The sequence below is a fragment of the Danio rerio genome, chromosome 17 (assembly GCF_052040795.2).
Source record: "Danio rerio strain M-AB ecotype USA chromosome 17, GRCz13ab, whole genome shotgun sequence".
Classification (NCBI taxonomy): Eukaryota; Metazoa; Chordata; class Actinopteri; order Cypriniformes; family Danionidae; genus Danio; species Danio rerio.
The window spans coordinates 15,078,738-15,106,488 of NC_141037.1; the positions used below are offsets into that span (position 1 = coordinate 15,078,738).

Genomic DNA, 27,751 nt, shown 5'->3' on the forward strand with positions numbered 1-27,751 from the left:
GATGAAAAAATAAATACTGTTGATCCTTTTGCTTGCAAAGTTCATGCGGATAAATTTGAATCACATAAATGAGCCCTCTAATATCTACAATGTAAATACACAAAGACAACATGTGTGAAATCCAGATTGCATCATGGGACATATGGATCATACAATACATTTTTAAAATTGACATTATTTTTAAATTGAATATTATATATTTGCTTGAATCTAGTGTTGTTTGATACATATTTATTGTCTTTGCATTGGATGTTTTGACAATGTGTGATAGGGCTGGGCGATTTGGCCTAAAATCAAAATCTCGATTAATTGAATATTTTAACTTGACTATGGTTAATGAACAATTATTTTGTTTTTATTTTTATATTTTTTGCCTTCATGGTTCACTGACAAGTTTTGCACAGTAAATATGCTCATGTATTACAAGTCAGAGATTTTCGAGTGAAGGAAGCATTACTTGATTTTTTTTTTTAATAACTGAAGAAAACACACTACTATCTATGGTTATTTTTTGAACATTAACAATGAACAACTGGAATTAAAACACACATTGCCTAAGACCAACAGTCAATTCTTTCAGCAATTCTTTTTAGCAAAATAAATTGTTTTCACATTAAATGTATCTCTTCTAAATATAATAACTCTTGTATATCCTGTCAATAATATTTTAAACAGTGCATTTCTTTCATCTCCTGTAAACAAATATTTTAACGTAAATAATAATTAGAATTTAGTGGTAAATATGCCGTCTCAAGGCATCTCTGGAGCAGCTTACAATCATCATCAATGTAGTGCAAAGTAAGGTTCAAGAATTGGTTCGTCATATTACATAACCAGAGATTAGATGTGGCTGCAAAGTGGCCGCAGAAGAATAAATCAGCCTCTGACCTTAAAAGCTGATTTATACATGTGCATCAAATGATCATGTGACCCACGGCGCATGCCTTGTGCATAGCCGTGCGTTGACATACTTCAGCGTGCCAAGTTAAATAAATGTTTCTCGTGCTCAGGTAGAGAGAAATGAAAGAGAAGGGACTAGGAAGCAATGCACACTGCGTAGGGGAGTGTCAGTCAGAACACAGCTCATGCATAGAGTTATGTGTGTTAAATATGGGAGACATGCAGAAAATACGTGTGAAGCCATTTTTCAGGTCTGTGAGGAAAGTATTCTCTGAGATTCAGCTTCTCACACTTGGTGCATTTGCTGATCCCATGGGGTTCATAACCATACAGCAGCAGTAGCTGACGTAAATAACATGCATATATCGCTATATATACATAGCTATTGATATCTGGTTGCTATACTTGAAGACAGGGCTTTGTTTGCTGGAGAGCCCATAGTCACTGTGGCATATTATCCCATTCCAAACTATACAAGTGACATATCTTGGGTAATCTAGTCTTTGTCTGTGTGCGTGCTTAGTGTTTCAAATAGATAATAACGGTGCTGCAAGAATGTACACTGAAAACAGTGTTGCAAACAATGTATATGGGCTGAATTTAAACAATTTTTTTTAGTAATGTTCACCTTAGTTTGTTTGTTTATATTCAGCCCATATACATTGTTTGCAGCCAGTTACCTTTGAAAACTTTTTGATTGGATTACTATTTTTTAAGGTAAGTGATCGCAAACAATTTAAATGGGGCTGAATTTAAACAAACAATTCATTTTTGGTTATTTTTTCCCTAATTTATTTATTTAAATTCAGCCCATATACATTGTTTGCAATCAGTTACCTTAAAAAATATAAATCCAATGAACATATCCTGCCAACATTTCAGACCCATCTTCCACCACCCTTCCATTTTATTATTTCTTTTGGGTAGTTTGGTTTAGTATCTGATCACAGCACCCAGTCCATAGTACAGTTACTAACAGCACAGGTTCTCAACTGTGTTATTTAGACAAACACACATCGCTCTATATTCTTTGGTTATATTCAAACACATGTCTTGTTCTTATGGCATATGGTGATGCATACATCTCCAAAACCCGACAGGTGGACCAATCTAAACTTGTTTTTATTAAAACAGATATAAATATGCATATAATAAATAATACTGCTAATAATAATAACATTATACAAATGCAAACTGTCATAAATAAACAAAAAAAAAGTCCCCCGGGGTAAGGAGTCGGGGTAGTGATTTTTATATTTATGTAAATAATAATTTTTGTAACATTTTAATATTTTATTTTTTTATATGTAAATATATTTGTGTATTGCTGTACATCCTGTGTGTATTAAGCAATGTATCAGCATTTGGACCACATAGATGCATAACTAACCTTTAGACCAACTTTTAGTTGGTCAATGGCGCAGTATTTCAGTTCCTCAAAATAGCAACGCGCCAACAATGTGCCTTAACACACTTCTTTTTTTAGACCAGCACATCCAAGAGTCCACAAAGAGATTTGCTATTTATTTCAACATGGTGCAAAATAGCAACAAATCACGCCAAACATGTCTTGCGCTTGGTGTATGATAAGACCTAAAATCTTTTAGAATTTGGCTTGGAGTGGGAACCCTGATTCGCACAGTTCGTACAGTAAGAGCTCGCTAAGCAATTCCGGTACACCCACTAAGCAAACGCTGTACACTTTATCACTTCACATAAACACCATCACTAGTTCCCCTGACACATTATACTCATCACAACTCACCCATTTTCGATGACGGGAGTTAATTTGGCCAATAAATGCTTAAATGCACGACCACATACTGATTTATAATGCAATCTAAAAACCTAACGTGACAAAATGTGCGGGGCCATTGCTGTTCCGGGTAGCGAAGGGTTGCTGACGCAAGTCCTCTTCTTGTGGCTGACACTTCACACAACTGCTGACACATTTACTGTGATTCCACAGAGCAGCTGGTGCTTCTGAATCACCGCTTTCTGACTCCATGTATCTACACAGATCGTAACCTTACAACCTCCACCTGCCAACATGCCTTCCCCAGCCCAAACAAACATGCCCCCGCGACACCAGCACATCCCAATCAAGGACACTGTGGATCAGCAGAATTTGTGATTCCCGTTGTGAAATTGTATGAGGGTCTGGTTCTGCTGCTGTTAAGGGTCACGCTTACATACATAACACACATTGTACATTTACAGGACAAATGACTTGTTTGTATGCGTAAACGCTGCTATATTGCGCTTAAAGGGGCCTTTTTTCACACCCCTGATACATTTTGTTGACCTTTTAATACGAAAGTGTTGTGACAAATAAAGGCTGATTGATTTTAAGGGTCCCCCACACTCATAATTTTGCCTCTGACTGTGCAAAATAAAATAAAAATAAACATTACTTTGTGTCAATGGCATTAATATACAGCAAGGAAAATAAGTATTGAACACTTCAACATTTTATTCTCAGAAAACATGTTTCTAAAGATGCTGTTGAATAAAAATATTCCCCGGATGTTGGTAACAACCAATAAATTCTATATATGCACTGAAAACAAATCCAATTAGTTTGCAAATTAAGTTATGTGTAATGAAACGACACAGGGAAAAAGTATTGAACACATGAAGAAACGGAGGTGTAGAAATGCAGTGAAAGCCCAGACAGCAGCTGAAATCTTTCAGTAGTTCTTCAGTAATCTTCTGCCCTTCGTCATTGTAAATGAATATCAGCTGCTTCAGTCCAACATCTACATTATCAGGATGATGAAGATTAAACCAGAGTGGACATTTCAGCAAGACAATGATCCAAAACGCAGTCAAGGAAACTCTCAAATGCTTACAAAGAAAGCAAATCATGCTGTACAGTGGCCCAGCCAATAATCTGGCTTGAATCCAATATAAAATACAAAATAAAGATCAGATTTGATAGAAGAAACTCATAGATTCTTCAAGATTTTTTACACCCTGTTGAAGTCATATGTTTCCAATGTGAGGCGCCTTTAAGCTGCCATCACCGAAAAAGCCTTTTATATAAAGTATTAAATACATTTCAGTAGTTTAGTACTTTCTCTTTGTGTCATTTCATTATTACACACACAACTCTTTTTGTGTGTGTGTGTGTGTGTGTGTGTGTGTGTGTGTGTTTTGTTTTTATGTTTTTAACAAAATTTGTTCCAATTCCATATTCACAGGAAATAATATTCCCAGGATAAAAGCATGACGTGTGCAATACTTATTTTCTGCGCACTATATATTTTCAGGAGTTACTAAACATATGCTGAGATGAAAAAGAAAGTAAGAGAAAGAAAGAAAGAAAGAAAGAAAGCAAACACTGGAGAACACGTTATATTTAAAACAATCGCAGCTTCTTGCTTCCATGTTCTCACTTTGATAACACTACATGGGGTGTTCATAACACTGTCATCTTATAATCATGACATGTCATGAATATGAAAGATTTATTGCATGCTTATGACAACTGTCATTAAGTGTCATTAGCTCCGTTACGCCATTTTAAACGTCCAGTGACAGTCTATGTCATGACAACTTGATTTAAACAAATAAATACCTGTCTTTGTTATGGCAACTTCAAATTATGAAGACAACAGAACTTATCCTAAATCATAATCATGAATATATTTAATTTCCCAGACATGGGTTGCGGCTGGAAGGGCATTGGCTGTGTAAAAATGTGCTGGATAAGTTGGCGGTTTATTCCGCTGTGGCAACTCCGGATTAATAAAGGGACTAAGCCGACAAGAAAATGAATGAATGAATAAATATGATTAATATTTAATATGTATAATTAATGTTTAATTTAATTGATTTTAGTTGACATTAAAAAAACTATTCAATTTGTAATACTGTAGTCAAGGCCTAAAAAAATATTAATGATGCTGTTAAAAAATTCATGACACTATTATAATGGTATCTTGACAATCATGTTTAAGACAGATTTATGACAAGTTATCTTGTCTTGATAATATCAAGTTTTCATAACAAAGAGATATCATACATCACTCATGTCACCTTTATATAATTACATGATTGAGCTAATGACACTTAATCACAGTTGTCATAGGCAGGCATAAAACCTCCCTTCATGGTGAACATGTTCATGTCATGTCATGATTATAAATGTTTCATAAAGTCCCCTTCAAGTAATGTGTTACTCTTACTTTCGAATACTGTTTCCACATATTTTTTAAAGTTTAAAGTTGGAGCACAATTCAAGATTTCATTATGAAATTGTACAGAACCAACCCAGGCTAATTATGGATACATATTCCTATATACATTTCTAGAGAGCACGAAATATGTCTCAGGAAGTAAATTTTTTTGCATTTTTTGTTTCCTGAATCTACCAGAGGTCGCTGTGTACGCGTTTTTCAGACCTCAAAGTTCTCTTGAGTGCCATTTGCGCCTGATGTTTTCACATAAATCCATCAGACGGACTGACTGAAAGACCGATCCAGAAATAGAAAAGCCTGATTTTTAGGACCTTTTCAGATCTTACCACTTTCTCACCCTCTTATTTACTTATTTCTTTTATTGCCTTTTATTTTTGTTTTACCTGCTTTCTGGAACCGTTCTTCGCCAGACCCGAATATCGTCATCGCGGTCAACTGCTCTCTGCATTTCAAGTCCGCTGACGTAAACGGTGAGCCAATGGGCAAACTGGTAACAGCGGAAAAGCCATCCACATGGAAATAATATGTCAGCTGGTAGCATGAAAATTAACAGGTCATCTGCAGCGTCATACTGCCCTGTAACAATTGCTTTAAAGACGAAATGCAGCCGTAAGTAGCTCTGGCTACATAATTTGTGCTCTCCAGAAATGTATACTGGGGTTCATTTTCAAATGAGCTTGTATTGCAACCGAACTATTATGAATGTAAAACAGTTGTAATGCAGAGGACACAAAGTCACCATTTTTATTCAAAGTACTATTTGAAAATCTGGAATCTAAATGTTTTAAAAAAAATCTAGTGATAAGATCACCTTGGAAGTTGTCTAAATTAGGCTCTTAGCAATGGATAATGTCTTCATGGAACATTATATTTGTTTAATAATATTCTAATCATTTGTTCATAAGCATTTTCTTGCATACAATGTGGTGTTGGTATTTCTTACAAATACACCCTTTAATGTTGTGATCCAGGATCACATAGAAATAAAAACTCCTTCTTGTGAAGTGAATTTTGCTGTGTACTTTTTAAGATTTCATGGTCTCACTTTAAATTAAGTGGCCTTAACTAATATGTACTTACACTAAAATTATTTGTTAAAATGCACTTATTGTGTAAATACATGTTTTTGGATTGTACTCATGCTTAATTAAATACATACATATAATTATTTCTGTAATTATACTTAGAAATACACTGTTGACACATTAACCCACCCTTAAACCTACCCATACCACCAAACTTTTCCTTAACCCACTTGTATTACACCTCAAAAGCACCAGAAGTGCTCATTATCAACACATTAAGGACATTGCATTTATATTTTGATCAAAGTACATAGTAGTTAAGGACAATTAATGTAAAGTGAGACTTTATATTTGTATGTTATCGGTATAAAAGCAGCATTATACACTAAAACAAGCTGAAAGTGTACAACCTTTAATAAAAACAGCAGGGAAATAGATTTTAAACAGTTTTTTTCCTAACATTATTCACCAATACAGACCCATATAAATAAAAAAGTAACAAAATGGTGTTGCTATATAAATGCAGTAGTATGTTGGCATATGTTCATTATTTGAATCATTACAGCAAGCCATTTTAGAATAATCCTGTTTTGACTTAGCTTTTGTGCAGTAAATGACCTCAATAGATCATCTTAGATCCATCTTGAGTGAAATACAAAACTAGGATCTCACTGATACTTACAGTAGCAAGCAGATGCTGTTGCCAGGTACTTTCAGGAAGAGAAAAGCATCAAATGGGAAGCGGCTTGATTCAGTTAAACATCTGAGGAAACCTAGAACAGGCTGCATTAGACACCAACAGGGCAGCTGCAAAAAAGAAAACAGTGCCATCTATTGATCAGCCATAGAAAATTGGCAGTTAAAAGCAGTAGAAAAACAAACCATCTGATCTAATAAAGATCACAGTTACAGGTTATATAAATGCATGTCTAGGATCACATTTACTGCAATCCTCTATAAGACTCCTTTCAGCGTTTGACAGCTGTGTTTTATGCTGGAGTATATTGCATGTCTAAAAATAGGGAAACTGATTATAATACAAAGCAAAATATGTTTATACGGCTGTCTCGTGAGGTTTGTGACATGCCTGGAAGCAGGTGTCAAAATATGCATATGTAAAAAAAACACACACAGTGACAAGTTATGCATGATATCAGGAGGAAATGTGTGTTGTATTATTTACCTTAATCTTTTTTTATGAGTTTCCGACAATGCTTTCATTGCATTAGCATATGGTTGTCAATCATGTTTTCCATATGGATTGTGTGCTTAAAAACTATTCCTAGCCAATAAAAACGGGGCAACATGGTGGCTTAGTGGTTAGCTGTTGCCTCACAGCATGAAGGTCACTAGTTCGAGACCCGGCTGCACCAGTTGGCATTTCTGTGTGGAGTTTGCTTTCTGTGTTGGCGTGAGTGCTCTGGTTTCCCCCACAGTCCAAAGACATGCATGATAAAAGAATTGTGCAAACAAAATTGGCCTTAGTATATGAATGTGAATGCGAGAGTGTATGGGTAGTTCCTAGTGCTGGGTTGCCCCTAGAAGGGCATCCACTGCATAAAACATGTATGTAAACACTTTATTTTGATGGTCCATTTGAGTACTAGTAGACTGTTTGCTTAATATCTGTTGATACTGCTTCTTCAACAGACATTTAGTAGAGTATAAAAAGCTTAGCAAGTACATGTCAATTTACGCTAACCCTAACTCCAACCTAACAGTCACCTTTAATCAAATGATAATTAGTTGCAATGTAACTCAAATTTATTAAACGGACCATCAAAATAAAGTGTGACCACATATATTATAGTTGGCGGTTCATTCCACTGTGCCGACCACTGATATATAAGGAACTAAGGTGAAGAAAAATAAATGAAACGTAAAAAAACAAGATTAAAAAAAAAAATCCTTCATCTATTTTCCTTCTGCTTAGTCCCTTATATATCACGGGTCCCCACAGCAAATGTTTACAGTATTTCTCATTATATATTTTTTCTTCTGGGAAATGTCATACTTCTCTTAGTTTGGCTAAAATAAAAGCAGTTTTCATTTTAAAACTACTTTTACCTAAAAAATAAAAAGAAAAAGAAAAAGTTATATACTGTCATCGTGAACTAACGCACCAAAAACCTGTTTAATGCTTTTAAAAAATATATTATATACTATTATGTAATATTATATACTAATAATTTTGTCATCAACTTCAACTATATATATATATATATATATATATATATATATATATATATATATATATATATATATATATATATATATATATATATATATATATATATAGTTGAAGTTGATGACATATATATATATATAGACACTGGCCGGTTGCATGCGTTGGCTCAAGGCTACTGGCCGAGTGTACATAAAGAGGAAAAACAAACACAGAGCCTCAAAAACCATTTTATAAAAGGAACTACTTTCTTCCATCAATTATTCACATCTGCAGCTGACATCAGAACAGCAGAAACCGATGCTAATTTACCAATGATCTTTAGAGCTGGTATTTGAATGATTTTCTAGCGTAATTTCTAAAGTGATGACAAAACAGGTGATTTTGCTCATATTTTAAGATTATAAGGCTGAACGGCATGAAATGCCATCAGTCTACAGAGATTTCCCAGTATTTCTTTGTTGTAATCGAGAGATCACAATAATTAACTTCGAAAAAGCCAAAGCAATGCAAACTCTGCCAGATTGATATGGTATAAATATAGCGCTATATAGAAAAGAGAGAGATTAACTTATAAGTGCACTTACCAGTTTTATAATGATTTGATCAGATGTAGTTTGAAATTTACGCTGGGTATTTATTTGGGTATTTAAGGACTTATTATGCAGTCTCTGTTGCCATCTTGTGGTGGAACATCAACCGTCTTTGCTGTGCTCATTATGACAGGCTGATGGTTACTGACACGCTGAATGTTCCGAAATTTTAAGTCATTAAAATAGGCATTATCCTTATAAATAAACTGCATAGCTGCAATGTAAACAACTACATTCTCGTCTAAAAAGCCTTAAAAGTAAATTATGTTGTCCAACAGCTGCAATATTTGTCAAACTATAGGAGTCTATTGATCCACTGTCACTCTATGTGAGCAGAGTAATACACAAGTGTAAAGAGGCTGTACGAGTGCTCGATCATCCAGTCAGATTCAGACAGAAGTGTTAGAAAATATATAAGCACAATTTAAGAAATATCAGCACTACTTTTATTATGTAATACAGTAGACTTCATTTCTTTTTCCAGTAGTCTACTATTTATTTAAATCAATAATTCACATAGAGAGCAGTTCATCAGATGTTCGTCAGTATCTCTGAATCTGGCAGTGCTTTCGATAAAAACTGCCAAATACATAAAACTGCCAAACAAATCAATTATGTGCAAAGTACATCACAATAGCTGTATATTACAACATATGCAATTTCAGCCCTAATTCGACTCATTGCGATGTTTATTAGTTTGTGATATTGCTCTCTTCATGCTGCTGTGCGTCCCACATTATACCTTTATGAGATTGTGCGAGTGCGTGCTTTAAATGAATATTACACTCGGAGTTGATGAGTTTCTGTGATTATCTTTCAGCAATCCTGATAATCTTTACGCAGTTTCAGAAATCACTTGCATATCATCCGCTTGATTGTTTTTGTGAGGTTTGAGAATGATTCCTTCAATAACGGTAATCTGAGTGTTCTGAATCAGTACTTTTTCTCTGTTAACTCTTGAAAAAAGTCTTTCGGTTTGTTCTGTAGAAAGCAAATGTTGCGTTGGGCTTATTAAAACTATTGCATTTTTTCTTCATCTCCGTAATCTTTGAAGCAGACCCGTGAGAACAGGCAGATGCTGTTAAGCCTGTGATAAGGATTTGAGGAACTAAAACCTCAGACAACCTGTGAACGTCTCTCTCAGAGGAGTCTGCATTTAATGACCTTTTTTGAAGTCAAGATGGGAATTTGACATTTCAATTTATGCTGCCCTAATCAACAGCCAGCTCTCATTTGGAGCTGAACTATTTCTCAATTTCTATAACATTTCTGCTAATAAAATAATCTATTTGATGGTTTTGCAGTGACCAGGTGACCACAAATTACTTTGGAAGCGCACATATGCATGCAAAGACACACACACTGACATTGCCTCTTAATAAAAGAAAAAAAAAAGTAAAGCTGGATCAGCTAGGTTTAAAGATTTGGTCAAGCTGTCTAAATTAAAGTTAATAAAATACAGTGTAATAAATGTTTTATGAAAAATTCAGGTAATAAGTATGAACTATCGGCCTATTCCATTCTATTATGAACTATTTCACCGACTGGTACTGTACAGTACGGTACTGGTCACCTTTATCAGGCTTGCGTTTTCACTGTCTGAAAGGTACCAAGGATACCCTTTTGATGAGTGTGGTATACAACAGAAAGTTTCAGTCGATGTCATTCTCGCTCGAGGAAATGTCAAAGTAAAGCTGTACGGGTCATTTATATATCATATGAGAAGCTCTTGTCACAAAACAGATGCTTTATACACATAAATACTTGTGTATAAATGTTCGTTACTAACCGTTCTATGAACAGGATTTAATTATAACTGCAGATCAATGACAGTGTGAAATAGCCTAAACCGTAACGCCTGCAATTATATAAAATAAATAAATAAATGAAGCATATATGAACACATACAGACCCTTACAGTCTCCGATATGTTACCAATTACAGAAAAACTACACGCAGCATACAATTAGTCCTTATTTGGCTTCAAAAACAACACGGAACATAATATAGCTCACAGTCAGGGCAAACCTCTCATCGGTATCTTTAATCTTCAGCAGCACATGTAACCTCTGTTAGATAGTAATTCCGAGCTCATAATAGTCCAAAGGGCGATGATAAGTATGTCAGTTTGTTCATCTTTTAGGCTTCTGAAACAATTTTCTCTTTGTTTTTTCTGGCTTTTTCTTTGTTTTTTCATACTTTTCATGCTTGTGTTTGTCCTTTTATGAAAGGATCGGACATCAGAAGTGCTTCTATAATCATGCGCACGTTTTTATCAGCAGCTCAAGAAGTTCTTTATTTAAAATATAGACGTGCACATGAGTGATCGCAAGCTTAATGCAAATGAGCTGTTTTTCCCTGCCCACTATTCCCACATGCGTGTCTGAGCCATTGAGATCGCTCACTATTGCTTTGATTCATGTAGCCTTCACGTAGATAAACACGACCCTGTTCTTGACTTCTTTTTAGTGGGACAAATTCAAACTAAAACATAAGGAGATAGTTTTTGATTTTAGAGAGAGAACACAAAGCTAAACTCATCTCATATTAAATAATGGTGAGCAAATTCAGTTGGTAACAAATTATAAATATTTGGGTGTGATGTTGGGCAATAAACCTAAGTGGGATGAATGGACTGACTGTGTAAGGAAAAAGCTTCAACAGAGAATGTGCTTCTTAAAGAAATTACTGTCTTTTAATGTTGACAACACATTGTTGATCATGTTTTATAGTGCTTTTATTGAAAGTATTAAAACATTTTGTAATCTGTTGGTATGGAAGTGCTTCTGAGACCCAGAAGACGTAACTGGGGAGGGTGGTAACAACAGCCAGTGAGTTGTTAAGAATAAAACTAAAGAGCATTGATAGTATATACAAAGAAAGCATACCAAAAATGTTATAATGATTGTCAATAATGAGAGACATCCTCTATCATACAGTACATCTTCCAATTGTTACCAACAGGTTGTCTATATTGTATATCGGATTTGGATTATAACAAACAGGAAAATCAAAGTAAAACTGAAAGCATTCAACCGATGCTATCAACCAGTAATGCCTCATTCACACTATCAGCGACTTTGTTGCTGCCTGCCACTCGGGGTGGAAATCTGCTGCAAACGCAGGGATGTGTAGGTCTACAGCACAGAGAATACAACTGGCCTTTGAGCTAGCTGAGAGATCATGTGAGCTCTACTGGGGCTCCTACTGGCTGTTGCTCAAGAAAGTTGCTCTTCGTTCGCATAAAGTTGACCCGGTCGACAACAGACGCTGTCGCACAAGCAGAAGCCGTTTATTCTTCGTTGAAATGAACGGTCGATTATCAATCGCTCGTAGTGTGAATGAGGCTTTAGACTTGGTGACATATTTGTTCCAAACCTCTTTCTTTCTTTTTCTTGTGTGTAACGCAAAAGGAGATATGTTTTTTTTTTCGTATCAGTAAACCAGTATCGACTGACTTTCATTGTAGAAAAAGAAAATACCATGTAAGTCAATGGCTACTGCTTTTTAACCTTCTTCATCTTCTTTTGCGTTCAACCGAAGAAAGAACCTGGAACAAGCAAAGACTGAGTAAACGTTGACAGAATTTTGATTTTTGTGTGAACTATTCCTTAAAAAAAGAATGTGTGGCTGCAGTGGTGAACATGAACAACGGTTATTTGCCCACATATATAATAAGGACAGAATCTTTCAAATGACTACAAAAGTGCTCAGCAGATCCTTCAAATCTCTATTGGCACCCCTAAAGTTGTCAAGGTTGAAAGAGAAAGAAAAATCAGTTCTGTTGAAGCGTGTGGTAGTGCAGGAATATTGATCGGATCAGTCAGTGTGGATGTGATGGAGATGAAGCGAGAACATTGGGCTTCTGCTGAGGGGGATTCAGAAGGATGAGGCAAAAAAAAAGCTCCACAGGAGGATGAGCAAAGTGGCAGCACCGCTGGACCTGCCAGTGGGAAATGAAAAGCACTTCTAGTTTCTGTCCAACAGCGGAAAAGAGAAAAAAAGGGATAAAGAATGAGAGGCAAAGGGAGAAGGACAGCAAAAGAGTGAGTGGCTCTTTTGCACATCCCAGTGAGCTGCATAAGGGCCAGAAAACTAGAGGCGATGAAAGCCGACTGGCATTGCACAGCGTTGGCTTTGTCTGGATTCTCGTTGACTGTAATCTTTGTGATGTTTTCATGGTGCTTGTTATACCTGAGGTGCAGCTGATTTAATGCAATATGATGCAAATGAACAGGAATGCCGGTGTGAGAGGAAATAATTGTCCTTATCAGCAGGTAGTTATTATTAATAGTTCATATTTATCATTTACATAGGAAAATGAAAATTAGGGCCGCATATATACATTTGTTTATCAATTATTTCCCAAATGATGTTTAACAGAGCAAGGCAATTTATCACAGTATTTCCCATAATGTTTTTTTCTTCTGGAGAAAGTCTTATTTGTTTTATTTCGGCTAATTTTACATTTTTTAAAAAACATTTTAAGGTCAAAATGATCAGCCCCTTGAAGCAATATCGTTTTTGATCACTGTTCTACAATGACTTGCCTAATTAACCTAACTTGTCTTTTTAACTAAGTTAAGCCTGTAAATGTCACTAAGCTGAATACTAGTATCTTGAAAAATATCTAGTAAAATATTATGTACTGTTATCATTCATTCATTCATTCATTTTTTTTTCGGCTTAGTCCCTCCTGTTAATCTGGGGTCACCACAGCGTAGTGAACTGTCAACTTATCCAGCAGCCTTATATGCAGCGAATGCCCTTCCAACTGCAACCCATCACTGGGGAACACTCATACACTCTCTTTTACACACATACAGTACACAAACCGGAGCACCCAGAGGAAACCTACGCGAAAACGGGGAGAACATGCAAACTCCACACAAAAATGCCAATTGACCCAGCCCTGACATCAACTGTAAGTAGGCTTAATCATTTTAATTACTTCACTTATGAAGAATCATGCTGTTATGTTTGTATTTGTGCATTTAAGTTATCACATACATATTTATTAAATTAGAGGATCTTCTCTGTGATATTTGAATTTTTTTAGTTTTAAGTTAGTTTATTTCCCTTTGCTTTTTTTTTCTCACGACTTGCTCGCTAAACTACAGAGCCAATCAGAGTTCTTTTCTTCACCATAGATGACAACACCAATGGACACATGCTTAATCTGATAAAAAAAACAAACAAAAAAAACATCCAATTGGATCGGTTACTACTGTGTGCAACACACAAGAATCAAGCTTACAGCTGCCTTATAACCAAAATAGAAATAAGACAAATTTAAAATTTTAAAACGGAAAAAAAAAACACTTTAGAAATAGTGTCTTTGTTATTTAACAAGTATTGCAATTAACTAATGAAAACAAACTATTTTGTTACCAGATAATTTAATTTTCTAATAATTCCCACACCTAAAGACATTGTTCAGATATCATATTATAATAAAATTTATTTACACTACCTGACAAAAGTTTTGTATTTTACCAATATAAAATATGATCATGCCTTGATTTTTAATAATCTAATTAGGAGAGTGAGGTCTGACTTTGCTTAGATAAAAGTCTTGTCACTTAACAGAAATAACGTACAGTATAGAATATAAAGTCATGGTGCAGTGGAAAAATAATTAATATTGTGTATGACTCCCATAAGCTTGGAGGACTGCATCCATACATCTCTGCAATGACAAAAATAACTTATTAATAAAGTCATCTAGAATTGCAAAGAAAGCGCTTTTGCAGGACTCCCGGAGTTTATAAAGATTCTTTAGGTTCATCTTCAAAGCCTCTTTTTTCAACTTACCCAAGACATGCTTAATAATATTCATGTCTGGTTACTGGGCTGGTCAATTCTAATGTGGAGGCTGAAGTATAAGGAGCGCTATCCAGCTTAAGAATTTGCCCTCTTCTGTGGTTTGTAATGTAATGGACAGCACAAATGTCTTGGTACCTCAGGCTGTTGATGATGTTATCCACTCTGCAGATCTCTTGGACGCACCCATATGGAGTGTAACCCAAAATCCTGATTTATTTTCTTCACCAAACTTGACTGATTTTTGTGAGAATGTTGGGTCCATGCGGGTTCCAATAGGTATTTTGCATCATTTGTGATGATTGGGATGCAGTTCAAATTTATTCGTTGGAAAAATCCACCATCTGCCACTTTTAAATGATCAACTTGAAGTCAAGTTATTATTTGTTACTATTACAACTGGGATCAACAACACAACTTTTGTCAGGTAGTGTATATAGATACTATTGGACATAGTTATATGGAGCTATATTACAATCAAGATTTGCCACTCTAGAACTAATTTAGTTCTGTGGTAATCTTACAATTGTTGCCCACCTTCAAAAGTTCATCAGTTAACCAAAATCAAGTATTCAACAGCTCTGTACTGTGTGTATATGTGCAGTATGTGTAAATGACATGGCAATGCAAAAACAATACTTTCTAATATTGGAATATTTGCAAAGGATAAATTGAAAGGGTATTGTAAAGTTCAGCCAAAATGATTTATCTAATAAGGCGGCATAATTTTAATTTCTTTATGAATCAACCTTCAGAAGAGAAGGATGTGATTGGCAGCTTAAAATGTTACTTTAGTCAAATAGACAGTTTACTGGGTTTAATACCGGCACCAATGCTTGGCCAGTCGTTTGTGCAGATTAAAAAATAAAAAAGCAATTATACAAGCTGAAACCAACAATGAAGCACACTTCTGGTGCAAGCCTACAGCAAAAGACCATTACAGCATTTGTGTTCAACATCCTCTTCATTAGAAATACCCTGCTGAGCCCTGATGTTTGCTTTCACCAGGACCAAAAGACCAGAAAAACACCCTTCTGTATCTAATCTACAGAGCTTGAACAGCTCCAGGAATTTGTTAAACGGTAATAAAGAGAAAAGCAAAGAGCAGAAGGGGATTTTGTTGTTTTTGTCGGACCCCCATGTTCAAAGCAGCACTGAAAGACAGATCCGGTTGGTCTACATCTCATTACACTATTCAAAGGGGATTATTTGTGCTACTATAAACTGGTCACCAAGGACACCATACTAAAGACAACAGAGGAGAAAATGCAGCCCCGATTTATGCCTGGTGGCTTTTACAACCTGAAGAGAAAACATCAAAGGGTTTACCCCTCGAAAAAAAATAAAAGAAAATTCTGTGATTAATACTCACCATCATATTGTTCAAAACAGCTGAGATCTTAATTTGTGTTCTGATGATGAATGAAGATTTTAAATAAAATCCGAGAGCTCTTCCTAGACAGTAATGATTATACGATATTCTAAGAAGTTTTAAAACAAAACTATAATCATATGAAGCTCCAAGAACACTTTGTGTGCTAAAAAAAAAAAAAAAAAAAAAAAAAACGGCTTTGTTTGCCATTGTCTTCTTTCCTACATTTGGACATGGTGTGCGTTTACTATGGGCTGTCAGTCCCTCCAAGATTTCGCAGGACTTTAAAAAAAATTGCTACCTAAAAATTAATGATTTTGCTGTGACTTTTCCAACACAGGCTCATTCTGAAAATGTAGCCGTACATACATTTTTGTTGATTGCGAATTATGTACCAGTACGTATGTCTGCATTTCATTTTTAAAACAAACGATACTGGGCGGTATGACACAGTTCATTTTCGTGCTTAACAGCTGACCACTTATCTCCGTATGGACTGCTTTCCCGCTGTTACCAGTTTGTCCAGTTAGCTCGCCATTTACATTGGTGGAATTAAGACGCAGTGAGGAGCTGACCATGACAACGGTTAATCAAGTAAAAAGTAAATAACAGTGTGAGAATGTGGTAAAATCAGAAAAAGTGCTAAAAATCAGGCGAGCCTTTTTTTCTGGATTGCTTTTTATAACTGTTGGTCCTGTTTAGGGAAGTGGTTGGGCGGGTCAGTACGTGCTTTTAAACATACTATTGGTTGGGTTTAGGGGAGGAGGAGGGTGGGTCAGTCGATTGGCCAGTTAGTCAGTGATTCAATCAGTTAGTCGAAAGCTAACTATGGTTGATTTATGCAAGAACAGCAGGCACGAATGGCACTTGCGAGAGAAATTTGAGATCTCAAAAATTGTACACAGCGACCTCTGGTAGATTCGCGAAAACAAAAACTGCAAACAAGCATAGCTCCTGGGACGTATTTGGCGTTCTCCAGAAATGTGAATAAAAGCAGTTTTTCAAAATTGAGCCTGGGTTGTTTTTTTTTTTTAAATTTGCAGCATTATTTTGTGTTGATTTACTGATTTATTTTGTATTTAATTAAAAAATATAGACCTTTTTCTTGGCTCCTGCATGGAGGGTGCCATAGCTAACAGCGTCTTCCGGTAGAATGTTTATAACTTCCGTTTACAGCATTTACAACTGGTAAATTGCACTCTGAAAATGGGTTTCAATAGCGTGTTACTGATACTCTGCTGGCTGATTTGCATGTTGATTCTAATCGGGAGCTGTTTATATTTCATTTAGTGTATTGTGTAGCATTCGCCACGGTATGTGTTTTTCAAAACGCCACCTTATTTTTACTTTGTGACACTTTAAATTACACAATTAAATCAGTGTGTTAGTGGGACAGTACAGGCTATGTGTGTGGGTTAAACAGTTTGGTGAATTACATTTGTTTGGGCTGGTTATATGTTTTTAAAAAGAGAGAAAATGATCACTTTAGAGATGACGAGGCTTCATTTAAACAACAGAAGATGCCGTCTGACAATGCTGTAGTTTTCCATCCTATTAGATTGCATTTTTTTAAATGATCAATCCTGGAGGTGGCGCTGATCATTATCAGTATTAGTTCAAAGATGTGAATAGCTGTTAAAATAGATTAAAACTATCATTTCAAAGCTGTCTAAATGTTTATACACATCAGCTGCCGACCGGAAGTTTTTAGCATTCTTCTTGCGCATACACGCAAAGCATAATGGGTAATTTTGCATTCTAAGAAAAAGGTCTATACCACAGACAAAAGTTTTTATTAAATATATTTTTATTACTCCTAGACATTGGGTTCTGTAACTTATAAAATAACACTTAATTTCAATATTTCATCTATAACTAAATAACAATAAAACCAGCCTGATCTCATAAGAAAACGTAAGTATTTTTTGTTTTGCCAGTTTAGTGGCTAATTCGTACGAATTCGTAGGAGTTCAGTCGTATGAAATTGAACGATTTTAAAAAGGAGGTGTGCCATTCCTAAACCCAACCGTCATTGAGGGATGAGTAAATCATACTAAATTGTACAAATTAGATCGTACGAATTCATATGAATTAGCCACTAAATCAAAAAGTTACGAATTGCGGTGAGATTGTGTTTATTAAAATAATTAACAAATCAATTATAAAACAAATAAAAACTAATAAAGTACATTTAAAGCAAACAAGTTAAAACAAAATGTGTATCCAGATGTGTGTATAAATGGAGTGTGCACAATCGCACAAAGATCAAAATCCATTGAATCATTGCACAGGTATAGTCTCTCATGAACGCCATCCCAGTAAAAAAAATATAATTCAAGAGGCCTAATAATTTTGACTTTAACTGTATATAGATAAATAGAAATGCAACAGATGCTGCTAATGTGAAAACCGGCTCGCTGCTCATGCGCTGTGCACTTACACTGCTTTTTGCCCTGCTAGCCCGTGCACTGTGAAAGAGGCCTGACACCATGCTTGTGTTATGTGGTGTGCCTGCAACAAGTCTTTAACTAATTTCGCTCACCTCAATTTGTCATAGTCTTTTGGAGTAATATTTGTTGGTAAATGCGACTTTAAGATTACTCATATTTAACATGTGGTGTCTTCTTCTGGTTATCCCTTATACGTATACGTTGTTGTTGTTGTTTGCCAACTTTATTTGTCCTCCCATAATTTCAGTTTAATTTTGATTGCATTGTTTTTATTTTGTGAATTCTTTTTTCACAAAATAAAGCATCTTGGTTATTTTGTAAACCACTGTTTTCCATGTTTAGCTTGGTGTAGCTTGTCAGATTTTGAATGATGAAGATTACATTATTTCTGCAGAAAAAAAAGTCAAGTGTTTATAAATTGTTCTCTATTTTTGAGCTTCACTTTATTGCATATTTATTGATGAAACTGCAGCTTATGTCTAGCAATACCCCTGATTGCTAGTCAGAATTTTTATAAAAGTTGCCCTTTGTATCACCATTTAAGGCCCCCTAAAGACTGGTCATTCATAAAAGACAAATTAAAATAATTTGTATAATCTCAATGGTAAGTTCAATAACGTTAGAACTGACCACCAGATTAGCACTGAAGCGGCAATAATCTTGGGGCACAGTAGCTAGGCTTCCATTTGGAAGTATCGCATGAGAAACGAGTAATGAAAACCGCAAAATTCACATTAAAATGCCCTAATTTACAGAAAAATATATATAATTCTAAAGGTGCTGTTGAATTTTCCCAAGATGTTGGAAACAACCAAAGAAATGCATCTATGCGAGAAAAAAACTAAATAATTAGTTTACAAATTAAGTTATGTGTAATAAAATGAAATGATAAAAGGAAACGTATTAAACACATGAAGAAAGGAAGGTATTGAAAGATAGTGAAATCCCAGACAGCAGCTGAAATCTCTCAGTAATTATTCAGTAACCCTCTGCCCTTCATCAGTGTAAATTGATATTAGCTGCTTCAGTCCAACATCTACATTGTCAGGATAAGGAAGATGAAACCAAAGTTTACGTTTCAGCAAGAGAACGATCCTAAAAACAGCCAAAATAAAGCGTCTTGATTATTTTGTAAACCACTGTTTTACATGTTTAGCTTGGTGTAGCCTGTCAGTTTTTGAATGATGAAGATTGCATTATTTCTGGAGAAAAAAAAAGTCAATTGTTTATAAATTGTTCACTATTTTGGAGCTTCACTTTATGGCATATTTATTGATGAAACTGCAGCTTGTAAAAGTGAAGCACAAACCATCTGTGACATACTTTCCTAGAACAAACCATCACTCATGTTGGGCATAAACCGCTTCAAAAGTCTGATGCTGACACACACGCACACAAAAAGAAAAACCTTTTAGGAGATTATATTTGACTGATATCTGTTTATAGGAAGTCATTATCGCTCTCGTTACTGCGCATTAGGTGTCGTTCTAAAGAGATTAAAATAAAGAGTATTAAGGTTTAAGCCTCAGATGAAATGCACCAGCTGATAGATGGTAATCTGAGTGAATGCAGAAGGCAAAGTTAAACCCGGTCTCTCGAATTTGTCATTTGCATTCATGACTTGTAGACATATATTTGAAGTCAGGAGGTCGGTCCACTGAGCGATGACCTCATTTCTTCAGACTTTAATAATACAGCTCTCACATATATCATCAAAGAGAAAGATCTCCCATGTACATTTGCACTTTTCTACCACTGTATTAGTTCTGGTTAGTTAGCATGTAAACAAAGTGACTGATTTGGAAGGACAGTTTGTTGGCTGGACTTTGACTGAGGCAGATGGAGCTGCTGACAAATGATGACACATTAGTTGTCATGAAATTTTTCAAGGAAGATTGCAAAGTGGGAGAAAGTATGAATGAATGCATGCATGAATGAATGCATGAATCAGTCAGTCAGTTAGTCAAACAACAACAATAAACAAACAAAAAACTTTAATTGAAAAATGAAATATTAGTTAGAATAAGATACAAGTGGCTGATTGCTCTATCAGAATGACATTTAAAAACAACATGTCAAAATATGTTCAAAAATTAAATTAATTTGATGTCAGTTGAATACTTTGATGTCTAAACAACATCTAATTGACATCTATCATTGGTGTCAAACATGTTTAAAATCTAATAATGTTTTGACACCAATACTAGATGTTATTTTGATGTTGTTTCGACATCAAGTTAGTTTACATGCATTGTAGGGATTCAAAATGCTATGTAAATTTAGAATTAAAACTTTCAGAAGAAAAACAAAATGTTCTTATATGATTATAATTTCTGTGTGGTTATTTTTGGTGGTCAAAAGGACATCAGTCTGTGAATGTCAAATGGACGTCAAGGTTTTGACATTAAACTGATTTGTATTTTTGACATGTTTTTAAGTGTTTTTGATGTCCTTTGACAACTGTACCGGCTGGGTAAAAGTGGTAGACAATAAAAGAAAAATGAATGAATAAATAAATATAAGATCAATTAACAAGAATAAAAAAAAAAAACAGCAACATATTAGCACATCACACCAGTCCTCAGGTCTTTACACTGGCTGCCAGTTACATTCAGAATAGATTTTAAAGTATTGTTACTGGTCTATAAATCACTAAATGGCCTAGGACCTAAATACATCACAGATATGCTCACTGAATACAAACCTAACAGATCACTCAGATCATTAGGATCATATAAACTAAAAGTTCCAAGAGTTCAGTCAAAGCAGGGTGAATCGGCTTTTAGCCACTACGCCCCTCGCTGCTGGAATCAGCTTCCAGAAATGATCAGATGTGCTCCAACATTAGGCACATTCAAATCAAGACTGAAAACACATCTGTTTAGCTGTGCCTTTACTGAATGAGCACTGTGCTGCGTCCGACAGATTGCACTATCATGTTTTTCTCTTCTTCTTCATTCTTTCATATAACATTTTACCTGTTTTTATGTTTTGTTTTGTTTTTACGCATTTTTATTATTTATTTTTATTTTTATTTTACTTGTTTCTTTTATTATTGTTTATGTAAAGCACTTTGAATTGCCATTGTGTATGAAATGTGCTATATAAATAAACTTGCCTTGCCTTGCCTAGTGGGAATAAAAAATAAATTAATTTGTTACGCTTTACAATATAATGTTTAATTAGCTAGTTATGTATATGCAAACATTGAATAATACTTTTATTACCATTTTTGTTTATCGTGGTAAACATTAGCTAATGAAAAAGAACTTGTTCATTGTTAGTTCATGGTAATTCATAGTGGCATTAAAGATGCTGTAGGTGATTGTCTTCTGAAGCATTTTTTGTTGTGCTGGTCGAAAGTCTCTTCACATTCCACTAGTAAAGATTAAAGTAAATGATCTAAATGTATTTATATGTATTTTTATATTCTGGTTAAGGCATAAAACTAAAAAATGTTCATCTAATTAAAATTCGTCCGGCCGATAATCCCCATATTTCTGATAAGTAGCCCAAACTGTCTGTCAACAAATGTAGATTTGGACACAAGTGACAATGGTCCTGAATCAATATTGGATTTACTTTTGCAAGCTGGAGGAAGGATGACACCATGGCTGAAGTATTTCTTTTAGATAGGTAATGCTATGTTTTAAAAGTATTTAATCACGCAAAGCTGATTTAGCGGAAAGTAGATTTTGTTGTTTTATGAATGGGTTATATGCAAAGAAGTGTTGTTCAGCCACTGAAATCTTCCGGTGATAGATTGATGACTGTTTTCAGTTTCAAAAGCGACCTTTTACAGCATCGATAATGTAGATTTTTATTTAGTTTAACAACAGAACATAAGTAAATACAACTTTAAGTAAAAAACGCCTAACCTGCTTTACTGAGGTGAAGTTGGTTTTTGTATTCAGATTGGTTAATTTTTTAACAAAGACAACCTGTGATGCAGTCCTTATTGTTTACTGTGCAACTTGGAATATTCGGTCAGTAATAGCATGGCAAGTGTAGATTAGTAAAAAGTGACAAGTTTTGCTTGCTACACCACTAAAAAAAGTGCTAGATATAATACAGCTTTTTTGTTCAGAATTGTAGTATTATAAAGTACTATAAAGTTTTCTAACTGGCGAATGACGTGAACTAGTGGGTCTCTGTCATCATTAATGTGCGCGTTTAATTTTTCTCCACAAGTAAAACTTGCACTGTAAAAAAATCCCTTTAAATTTACGGTAAAAAACTGACAGCTGTAGTTGCCAGAAATTTACCGTAAAAATACAGTAGAATGCTTTTCAGCTTATGGTAGCAATAACCGTAAAATTTACAGGAGAAAAAATGTAAACTGTGGTTGACAAAAATCCACTGTTAAAAAATATGGTAGAGCCGGTTTCACATTAAAATTGTCAAAGCGTTGACAAAGCGTTGACCGGACTGCAATGATAAAAAGGTTGAGGATCACTGTTTTACTGTACAGCGCACATACTCACTCATTTCCACTATACATACAATATATGCACTTACAGTATTGACTGATACAGTACATAAACATTCAAGAAGACCTCAAAGTGTCTCATTTAATGTTTATCGTTTAGATTATGAGCACTTCAATCATGAGGGTGAGTGTGCATGTTGCAGCATTAAAATATTTAGTAGCGTTGACAAGAAATAATTGCATCATATAAACATAGCCATTACATTTACATACAGAATTAAACATAGCTGCTGAGGGAACAACTGTTAAACATTGCACCTGCTAAGCTTTTCCTTACAAATGCTTATGATGTTTTAAACCCAGAAATGGTCCATTCATCATGAAAGCCTTAAGCCTTTCAGTTATAAGACTAAGAGACTTTAAAACCTAAGTAGCATTGTCAGCATTTGGCAAGTTTTGTATCGTAATTAAATGCTAATTACGTAGTTACAGTTGTATTTAAATTACTTTTTATAATTAATTTGTTTGAAAAGTAACTTCTTTACTCAATACATAATTTATCTACTTGAATAAATACTAAATATCCACAACTGTAGGTAGAAAATTAAAATTTAACTATTAATTGTTTAACTTAGAGTTAAAAAGAACTTTTAGGTTGAGGGCACAAAGAAAAATTATATGTTTTACATATATTTTTTTTAATTATTATTATTATTTTTACTGCTTTTTTTACGTTTGTACAGTATTTAAATATTATATGTATTGCTGTTATGGCCCATAATGTCTTTTTACCATTCTTCTTTAAAAATGATATTTTATTTGACTTTGTTTAGTTTGTTTATTTTATTTGATGGTTTAGTGTTATTGATATATTTTGTATTATTAGTGTTTATGTCCTTAATATTGTTGTTGATATTATTGTAGAGGTAATAATTGTACAGTTTGATTCAGAGGAGTAAAATGTGAACTAATTTAATTTTCTACTGATAGATTGGAGCAACTGATGTCTTGCTGTTTTTTTTTATATTTGATACTGTATCTCCCTGACTAATATAAACTAAAAATAACAATTAATTTTAAACAACACGTATCAAAACACAACCCATTTAAAACAAATGACACCATATTTCTATATATAGGCATATTATGTATGGGAATTGTTTTCCAGAGATGGGTTGTGGCTGGAAGGGCATCCGGTGCATAAAACGGGCTGATTAAGTTGGCGGTTCATTCTGCTGTTGCGACCCTGGATTAATAAAGGGACTAAGCCGAAAAGAAAAAGAATGAATATTTATATATATATATATATATAGGAATTTTTAAAATATGCATAATATATAAATAGGCATCTGCTTTTCTGAAATATTTTATTGTTTCTCAAGCTTGTGCAATTGTCGGACAAATAAAATATTCTTTAATCGAAATACATATTACAGATCCCCTAGTTTTCACAATTTTTGGGGGGCTGTAAAAATTACTGATTTTGTGGCGGTAATTCCCAGAAATTTGCAGACAATTTTGCAATTTAAAAAATATATATAAATGACTAATTATATATATATATTTCGGTCTCTTGTCAAGACAAGATCTAAAACGGGAGGGTTTAAGCTAAAGGAAGTTTGTATAACTCTTATCCACGATCTTACTTTATCTCAGATTTCACTCACTGGAGCATCTGACATCATGTACCTTACGCATACTGTAGGATAAGCGTTAGGACTTCCCCTACTGCAAAACACCTAAAACACGGATTGTCGTAAGACTCATGGCAGGAAAGCGGTTACTCTCGTTAACTGCAGGTAAAGAGTTAAACAAAAAAATTTATTGATTTGACACACACCATAATATCAGCCATACATATACAGCACAAATAATGTCCGTCAACTTGGTCATGTCCAGCAGCCGTAATTCGTGATCCAATCTCCGTTCGTCTGTTCCATTGCTCCGTTTGTTAGATGTTTGCTTCAACTTTCTTTTGTAGTCTGAAGTGCATCAAACGCATAAAACACAAAATTCGCATCACTGGATCTCTATATCTCATATTTGCTAAGACTTCACATGTTAATCCCTAGCCCTTCATCTGCATCTGATTACTGCACAAGTTGAAAACTCCCAACATTTTATTTGTGATTATTTTGCGTTTAAAATAAGAATTTTGCTGGATTGCAAAACTGTATATATTTGCATATACCTATATTGCATAAAAGATATTGTAATTTCCTGAATATCTGGGACCAAATATCAACAGTTATTTAACATTTAAATTTAACATTATTTTCACATTACTCAGTTTGTGCATGTTTTTTTAATGCGCATTTTCATTAACCGTTTTTATGAGCATATCCAAAATGTGCATTAATAAAGGTGGATGGAAATGTAGCTGATGACTCTGCTTTTCTAAATTTTCATTCATTCGTTCATTCATTTTCTTTTTAGCTTAGTCCCCTTATTAATCCAGGGTCTCCACAGTGGAATAAACCACCAACTTATCCAGCACGTTTTCATGCAGCGGAAGCTATTCCAACTGAAACCCATCTCTGGGAAACATCCATCCACACACATTCATTCATACACACACTCGTACACCACAGACAATTTAGCCTACCCAATACACCTGTACCGCATGTCTTTGGACTGTGGGGGAAACCAGACACCCGGAGGAAACCCACGAGGACGCAGGGAGAACATGCAAACTCCACACAGAAACGCCAACTGACCCTGCCGAGGCTCGAACCTGCGACCCAGCGACCTTCTTGCTGTGAGGCGACAGCACTACCTACTGCGCCACTACGTCGCCCTGTCTAAATTTATACTTTATATTATCACAAACTAATTTCTTACAATTATCTAGCAAATATTTTTGTATTGCTCTGCTTCTCTGAATTGATTTATATAGAACTGACTTTGTATTCAATATTTAAAACAAGTATATTATCAGTGATTGTAAATAATTTAGCTAAAAGTGAAAAGTAACCCTTATTTTTCTGCAAAAAATGTATTTCATTATAGTGCACTGGCGGTTCATTCCACTGCGGCAACCCCTGACGAAAAAAGTACTAAGCCGAAGGGAAATAAATAAATGACACTGAAAGAAATTATTGATTGCAAATTGTTGCAAACAATTTATATAAGCTAAATTTAAATAAACAAATTAGGTTGAACATTACTACATTTAATTTGCTTATAATTACAATTACATCCAAAGATACCTCTCCTTCATTCACTTTTGGTAAATGTAGCCATGGCCAGGTAGAGTTGACGTCATCAGGCGGTACCCAATGATCATTGGGTGTTTCAACCCTAAACTGCAACACCCACAACATTGGTGGTTCAGCGGTGGCCAAATCAATGCCCATCAACTCCCCTTGGCTTCAAGCTAAGCTCCTCTCTCCTGCTCCATAACCAGCAAGAAGCTCTCTCTGCTGCCTCCCCATCCTGCGAACAGTTATCTTTCTCTCCTTCCCTATCCCCCCAGTGGCTGTAAGCATCCTCCATACTGACTGGACAGGAAGTCCTCTACAGCTGACCTCGACTGGGAAGAGCCATGCCTGCCAACCTTTCTCCCTGCAGTCATGCAAGAGGTCCTGGTATTTGGCACTCTTCATCTCAAACGTTTGCTCACAAACCTCCCCCCACGGGACTGTAAGAATGATCTTCTTTGCCTCTTCAGACCACAGTACTGCATCTGGTCCTTAGGGTTGTCTGGACAACCGGGGGGAATCGCAGTCTTTCCCTCAGGTCTTCCTTCATTTTCCATGATTGGGCCTTTTGCAGCAGATTGGTTCTTGTTGTTACTGTGGTTGGTGGCTTTTGACCCGCTCTTACAAACTTGATTGATGGTGTTGCTCTCCTGTGTGTTTGGCGTTTCTTGCGTCTCTCTTGCTCTAAGATGTTAGCGAGTGTCATGAGCACCTTGTCATGGCGCCACCTGTATCTACCTTGGGCAAGTGCTATTTTACACCCTGACAGGATGTGTGCCATGATACCCCTCTCCCCACACAGCTTGCACAATTGGTCTTCTCTTAACTTGTGCAAGTTTGTCGAAGTTGGGAGTGTGTCATACACTGATCCTAACAAGATCGAGATACAGAAAGGTTTTAATCTCCAAAGATCTTCCCATGTGATCTTCCTCTTGGGTGGGTCCCACTTGATCCATGCTCCCTGGGATGCTAGCTCCTTGCCCTTCGCCCTTCCTCCTCCAGGCTCCATACCTCCTCCTGGATCATCGCCCTTCTATGCTTGTATCCCGCCTTCCTCCATTGCTGAGTATAGGAAGTTCCAAGACTCTGTATTCCTGTTCATGGCATTCCAATAATTGTGTGTAATTGTGTGACAATGTGTAATTGAACACATACACATGTCCTTTTTAACAAACAACAACAGTCCATTTCTCAATGTATGTGTTTTTAATATATTAAAATGTGGTAAAGCTGAAAAACTGAGCTGTATTTTTATATTATATAAATTTTCTATTTATTAATAATATTATTACATTTTTATTTTTTATGTTTTTATATAAATTGTGTGTTGCAGACCTCTTGGCCAGGTCACTCTTGTAAATGAGATCTTGATCTCAATGGGTTTTTATCTGGTTAAATAAAGAAACATAATAATAATAATAATACTTTGTGTAATAAACAATAGCATGTCATTTTATTTCAGATGTTTACTATTTGAATCAATTGCGTGTCACTACAAGTATTCATGTCATAAGTCAGTACAAATCTTAAACAATTTCAGAATAAGAATAAAGACAAACACTACTAAATACA

The 27,751-nt window shown here is 35.2% G+C and overlaps 1 protein-coding gene across 31 annotated transcripts in view; it reads left to right on the forward strand.

Moving 5' to 3' along the window:
• LOC147833032 (uncharacterized) overlaps positions 1-27,751 on the forward strand; it is a 248,845-nt gene that overhangs the window by 98,507 nt on the left and 122,587 nt on the right. Inside the window, exons 4-5 of one of the 31 annotated variants that reach the window (XR_015513139.1) lie at positions 13,732-13,829; positions 15,737-16,062. The exons of 27 other annotated variants lie outside the window; for them this stretch is intronic. The gene's annotated coding sequence lies outside the window, so the exon portion shown is untranslated. Of the gene's footprint in view, positions 1-13,731; positions 16,269-27,751 lie in introns of those variants that run through there. 3 more of the 31 variants (XR_015513138.1, XR_015513148.1, XM_087290184.1) reach the window with 3 other exon arrangements.